We start from the raw sequence: 7,030 nt of genomic DNA on the forward strand, positions 1-7,030 counted from the left end.
GGAATCTCACATCGAATCATACATTTTTGTACGGTAGAAGTTGTAAAAGTACTCGTCATATCGTTTCTCATTACAATTTTATTTTCCATACTTCCTTGGGGACTTCAAGCGAAAATCGGTTTTGAGCCTGCTACCGAATAACTAGTCAAAATTTGAACCGAAATCAAGACTCGAGAGAAATTAATTATATTATATGGTAATGGCAGGATCTTTGCGTTTTTTAGATACCGTACCCGGGATAGTCGCGATCGGTGAAGGATATACCATCACCAACGGTTCCGCGTACATTTCGAGGGATCATTTCATCGATTGGATTGTTTTTGCAAAAGATTTATCGAGATTGAGAATCAAAATTATTTACGCAGTCAATTCGTACACTTACGATACCCTTCGTTCCAATTCGTTTATTATTACTTCCGTCCGAGAAATGATTCGATCTGCCGATGATTTTCTTAACATTCCTTGCGAATTGTGTCGGAAATTCAACTGTCATCGGTTTTTGGCGATTACGGGATTACGCGCGCTCGTACGATATAATGTCAGTCCCATTCCTCATTTCAGTACCGCCGTTTTGCGAAAAAGTATAAATGAAACATGCGACATGACGAATCTCATGGAACGAATGAATATCGAATAAATTCTTATTTCTTCCCAATATTGGCTCTCGAAAACATTTAAAAAAAAAATTTTTTTTATTGTAATAATAATAAAAAGTTTACAGAATTTGATTACAAAACACATTTCAAAATTCTGGAAACAAATCGTCAACATCAAAGTCATATTTTTCCAATTCAAAATCAGTCATTAAAAAATATAGTTCGTCGGTGGGTTCCCATCGTGACGTTAACCAAAAATGCATGGCCGCGATATATTCATTGGAACAGAAATGGATGGAGAATTCTTCGCCTTCTTCGTGAAAATCACAAGACGATGGAATGTTATTTATTTTCGCATGATGACGGACGGGTGATCGTCGAACGATATCGAGGATCGAACTCGGAAAACCATAAATATTCAAATTGATGAACGGAATGTTTAAACGTTTTAAAATCACTTCGATGCCCGACGAAGCCCGACACGCCACCATTTTCCCGGCGGGTGGTGATAGGAACGGAAAAGCGTCGAAACTCTGCCACCATTTGGAGATGATATCTTCCACGTCTTCAAAGAGAACCGTTTTTTTTTTCTTCTTGTTTGGAAGGTAATAGTGAGAGTCCTTCTATAGTGAAATTAGTCAAGTCTCCAGTATACTGTGTAAAAACAGATGTCAAGTCCACCAAATAATGCATGAAATCAAACAATAATCCATCACATCTCATAATGGAAAACTCACGGGGATAGAATTTGAGTTTTGAATCGTATACTCCATGAGCGTCGATAATTCCTACAACGTTAGTCAAAGCGTGCATCGTGTGACGGTAGAGCTGCAAGATACAGAGAGAGAATGATAGTGAAAGCTTGACCAAGTCGCGAGTCAAGGAAGAAGAAAAAAAAAACAGGACGTGAAATAACGATAGTGAAACTAGTAATTGCGAGCGCGCGCGCGCGTGATGGAGGAAACAGGACGTGAGATAATGATAGTGAAACATGTGATTGCGTGACAGGATGAAATGAGGCGAGGTTGATTAGAGAGAGAGAGAGAGGAAAAAAAAAACGAGGTCGAATCGGAGTATAAAAGGGGGAGCACGAAACATGATTTTTCATTCCAATCTCTCTCGCTCTCGAGTCTAGTTGTTGGTGCTCTCTCTCTCTCTCTCTGGTTGAGAAATGGAAGATTCGAGGATATTTGCATTGATCGATGGTAAAGGATTCCGCATCGGTGGCAAATTTTTTTTTAGAGAGATAGCAATGACCACCATTGACGATATCGAGTACGACTATGATCATTTCACATTGGATTTGACAACGGCGTTGAAGACCACTCGACTGCTGAGAAAGGACTGCGCCTCCATTTTTTATTTACAAAATTACAGGGATGGCTTGTCACTCTACCCGCAAAAAAGAAAACCGGAAGAAAAGGACCTCATGTTGCCAGAGTGGATTAATTACCGCTTAGCGTGCTTTCAGAGGAACGCCAAAGGAACGAGGACTGTGTGGGGGTACAAAGGCCATAACAACGCCGTAAAAGACCTGTTGGATGCGATGGGATTTGAAAGTGTGAATATCGAAATGGTGGGGATGCCTCGAATCGACACTATCCACCAAATTTTTACAAAAAAATTAAGTGTGGAAAACGAACAAAAAAAATTGTGCATAAAAAAATGTGAGCTGCACAAGACTGTGTGTGGGTCGTACCGCTGTGCGTTGGAAGATGTTTTAGCGTACCGCTTTTTTTTAAAATCTGTCGTTTTGAAAAAAGGTAACTGTAATGGAGAGAGCACATATTATTATTTTTAAATGTACGTCATCTATCTGCAAAACTCTACTACCCGGAAAGGATTATCACTCTATTCCGGGAACAAAAAAAAAAAAATTGACCTGCCAGAGTGGATCTGCCTATCCCGCTTTCGGAGAAGAAAAGACTATGTGTGCGTCAAAGACTTGTAAGCTGCACAAGATTGTTTGTGTGTGTGTGGTTCATACCGTTGCCAGAGTGGATCAAACTACTGCCTATCCCGCTTTCAGAGGAAAAAAGACTATGTGTGCGGTATAAAGGACAGAACTTTCTGCCTATCCCGCTTTCGGAGAAAAAAAGACTATGTGTGCGGTATAAAGGACAGAACTTTGCCGTCAAAAAAAGACCTGTTGGATGTGCGGTATAAAGGACAGAACTTTCTGCCTATCCCGCTTTCGGAGAAAAAAAGACTATGTGTGCGGTATAAAGGACAGAACTTTGCCGTCAAAAAAAATACCTGTTGGATGTGCAAGATAAAAAGTGTGAATATCGAACATCAAAGACTTGTAAGCTGCACAAGATTGTTTGTGTGTGTGTGGTTCATACCGTTGTGCACCTAGAACGAATTAGCATATCCGCTTTTTTTTAAACTCTGTATTTTTAGAAAATTGAATTGTATTCATGATTGTGTAATCGTACTATGTAAATATTTCATATACATATGTGTATATTTTTTTGTTTTGCAAATATGTATTGTTAAAAATAAATGTCAAAAAAAACGAAACGAGGAGATTGAGAGATTGTTTCTCTCAATCTCCTCGTTTTGTAAAAAAAAAACCCTAGCCATTATTGGACGTAGTAAAATTTATAATCTCGAAAAGATTTAATTTTTAATCAAAAATTTTCAAAGATTTGTTGTAAGATAAAAAAAAATATTTCATATCTTGAAGGAAAAAAAAGCAAAGTTGGAAACTCTCATCGGATGTTATTGCGACTGCGCGACACGCCTACTCGACCTCGATTTCCCAATCGACTTCCCTGCGTGCATGTATAAAAGGGTGCGTCTCTCTCTGTTCCCCACTCATTTATTCGAGACTCTACTACTACGCTACGACGCAATGGAATACAAACAGTTTAGGAATTTCGTTAGCCGAAACGCTAAAGAGAAAACTTTGTGCCCGTTATGTGAAAGTGTTGTCGCGTTTGGTGTTTATGAAAATCATTGCAAATTTCAACATAGAATCAACCCCCTTCAAATATGTGTTTACTGCAGAAAATTTGGCTGGAACGTAGGAAAGAAAATGCTTCATGGTGAACACTTATTCAAATGCTGTGAAAGACATTACCAACTCTACCGGTTTGATGCTCGAGTGCTGCAATTGCGAGCCGTAGAGTATAATACCAATTCTCTTACTACTGCTGTTACTACTACTACTACTACTACTACTACTAATGCTACGACCCCTCATATTTTGCGTATAGCTCCCGCATACCCGATCATTGAACGACCTCCGCCTTTCGACGAAGATGAATTTCAGGACAGACTGATTATCGACACCGATGCATTATCCGATTCGTTTAGACAACAAGATGAAGAACAAGAACGACAATCGAACGTATTGATTGAATTTCCACCCACTCCTTGTCCAGTGCAGCCGCCCGTAATGAAAATGGAACAAGAGGAGAACTTATCACCACCTACTCCTTGTCCAGTGCAGCCGCCCGTAATGAAAATGGAACGACAAGAAGAAGAGTTATCACCACCCACTCCTTGCCCAGTGCAGCCGCCCGTAATGAAAATGGAACGACAAGAAGAAGAATTATCACCACCCACTCCTTGCCCAGTGCCGACTCCCGTAATGAAAATGGAACGAGAACAAGACGACGAAATGGAGATTGATATAGCACAAATAGAAATTCGATGTAACAGAGAGGAAACCGAAACTCTACCACAGATTCCCGTTCCCCGAGAAGAACCCTCAACCTCCGGAGACGTTTTTAATAGATACTCAATGAGAATCAAATCATCTAACCCATTGATACCCACCTATTTTAAAGAAGGTACTAATGGAAATACACTGAGAGGACTAAAACTGAAATTAGCTAATGGTGGTAAATTTCAATTTAGTGTTGAGAATAATTATCTGTATGTTTTTTATTAGAATGTAAATGTATTATAATATTAATAAAGTGAAGGAAAAAAAAAGAGAATGGAGAAAAAAATTCATTTTTCTCCATTCTTTTTTTTAAAAAAAAAATAAATATCTGTCCAATATTGGCTATTCAAAAAAGGGTTTGTTTGTTTACTTGAACTACTTTTTTTTTTTTAATCAAAACAGTTTGTATTTGTGTTATATGTGAAATAAAAGAATATAAACTAATAAAAATTTGTCCTTGTCATATCTTTCCAAAAAAAAAATAATCAAATGCTGAGTATCATTTGAAACGGTTAAAGGATACGACGATTCTATTTTTATTTTCAGTTTAACGATTTACTATCCCAAAAAAAATAAATACAAATGTCGTTTCATCTGAAACAATTAAAGGATACTATTTTTTTTTCAGTCATATACAGATGTCATTTCATCTGAAACGGTTAAAAGATACGATGGTTCCATTCTAGTTTAACGATTTGCTATCCAAAAAATAAATACAGATGTCGTTTAATCTGAAACGGTTAAAAGATACGACGGTTCCATTCTAGTTTAACGATTTGCTATCCCCCATTCTAAATATTTAAAAAGAATAATAACACCCAAAGAGCTGAAAACACTGTATAATGAATAAGGATACCAACATTTTTTCGTTTCACAATTTGAATTTTCAAATTGAATATTCATGTTCAAATATACGACTATCGACCGTCTAATTCAATGATGAAGAATGTAACAAAAAAAAAAAAAAAAAAAAAAAAAAAAAATGTATATATATATATATATATATATATATATATATATATTTATTTTTATTTTTTTTTTTTTTTTTTTTTTTTTTTTTTTTTTTGAATCTTTACATTCTAGTTGCTTTCTGTAATCGTTGGACTTGTGTGTATGTGTGTATATAAATATTTCCCCACTATTTTCAAACGTTTCATTTTCAAAATACAAACTATTCGTGTTTCTTTTATAAGAGACAGATGGCCGATCCGAACGTAACTGCAAATTCTAATAATGATGATAATGTTGTTGTATCTTCGTCGTCCTTACTGGAAACGCGACTCGGTTATATTTTAGACCGATTCCTGTTGCGAGAATTTCGTCGGGAAGAAAAGAATGAATACGTATCTCTTCAGACCATCCATTTACGCGTTTTGGAAACGGTCGCCCGTATTTTGAACGGACCAAACTTTTGGAACGGTTTGACGGACTTTTTTTCTCAACAAACTGGTGGTGGTACGGTCGTCATCAAAGTTCATCGCGAGTGTCAAATGCGATTGTACGAAATTTACAAATCCAACGGTTCTCTCTTCACCAACGACGAAAAGTGCATCGTCGAATCGGTTTTGAGTAAAGATTATGTTTCAAAGAACGAACTGACGAAATGTGCCGGAATCATGAACAAAAAATACAAATCGATTCACGGTTCGGCTTTGGAAATACTCTTTGCTTCGGATCGACAATTGCGGAAGAAAACAAAAACACAACAACAAGAAGAAACGGAGAAAGACGACGACGACCGAGATAGAGTGGATTTTCGAAAATACATCGAAAATTTGCGTTACCCGCTCACTCTGATGAACGACGACGAAGGATGGGAAAAAAATTATTACTACTTGGATCCCGTAACGTGTCACGTATTCCACGTCAGACAAATGCATCAACATATAAACGATCCCAATCGCGTTTATGGAATCATCGATCGGGCATTGTCGAACGACGACAAAGATCGACGAACAGTTTCCTGCGAGGAAGACGCGAATTGGATAAATTATTATTTAGATCACGTTGGTATATATGCGACAATTTTGAGAAAGAATTGGAATAACGATAACAATAACAATAATAACGATAACGAACAGCGTCAAAAAAAGAGACAACGCAAGGAAACAAAGAAGAAATCGATCGAGAATAGTAAAAAAATAAAACTCGAAGATGACTTGCAAAAAGAAGAAAACATCACCGATAAAGTTTTGAAAAGAGAAGACAACGATCATCGTGATTCGACTAAAGAACATAAAGATGAAAATAATGAGGAGGATGAAATGAGTGATAACGATTCGGTATGCGAATCTGAAAATTAAAAAAAAAAAAAAAAAAAAAAAAAAAAAAAAATATATATATATATATATATATATATATATATATATATATATATATATATATATATATTTTTTTTTTTTTTTTTTTTTTTTTTTTTCAAATGCAAAATTGAAACTCTGTATAAATTTTTCGTTTCGAGTTGGACTACTAACCCCCCCTCTAAAAAAACGAAAATGGATACAAGTATTCACCCGACGAGTCAAGAATTGAGAGAATTATTCGATGGATCGGACCACCATCATCAACGCGTTCACAAAGATGAACAGCAACAAAATGAAGAAGAAGAAACGATGCCTTTCGACCGATTCAAATTTTTATTGGCCGAAAAATTGAAATTGGAAAAAGAAATCAGACCGATTAAATTTTTCAATCAAGTGCCTGCTATCGTGGCAGCTCATCCGAAAAATGGTTATTCCGTGAGTAACGGAATAGCTTT

The sequence above is a fragment of the Uloborus diversus genome, chromosome 8 (assembly GCF_026930045.1).
Source record: "Uloborus diversus isolate 005 chromosome 8, Udiv.v.3.1, whole genome shotgun sequence".
Lineage (NCBI taxonomy): Eukaryota > Metazoa > Arthropoda > Arachnida > Araneae > Uloboridae > Uloborus > Uloborus diversus.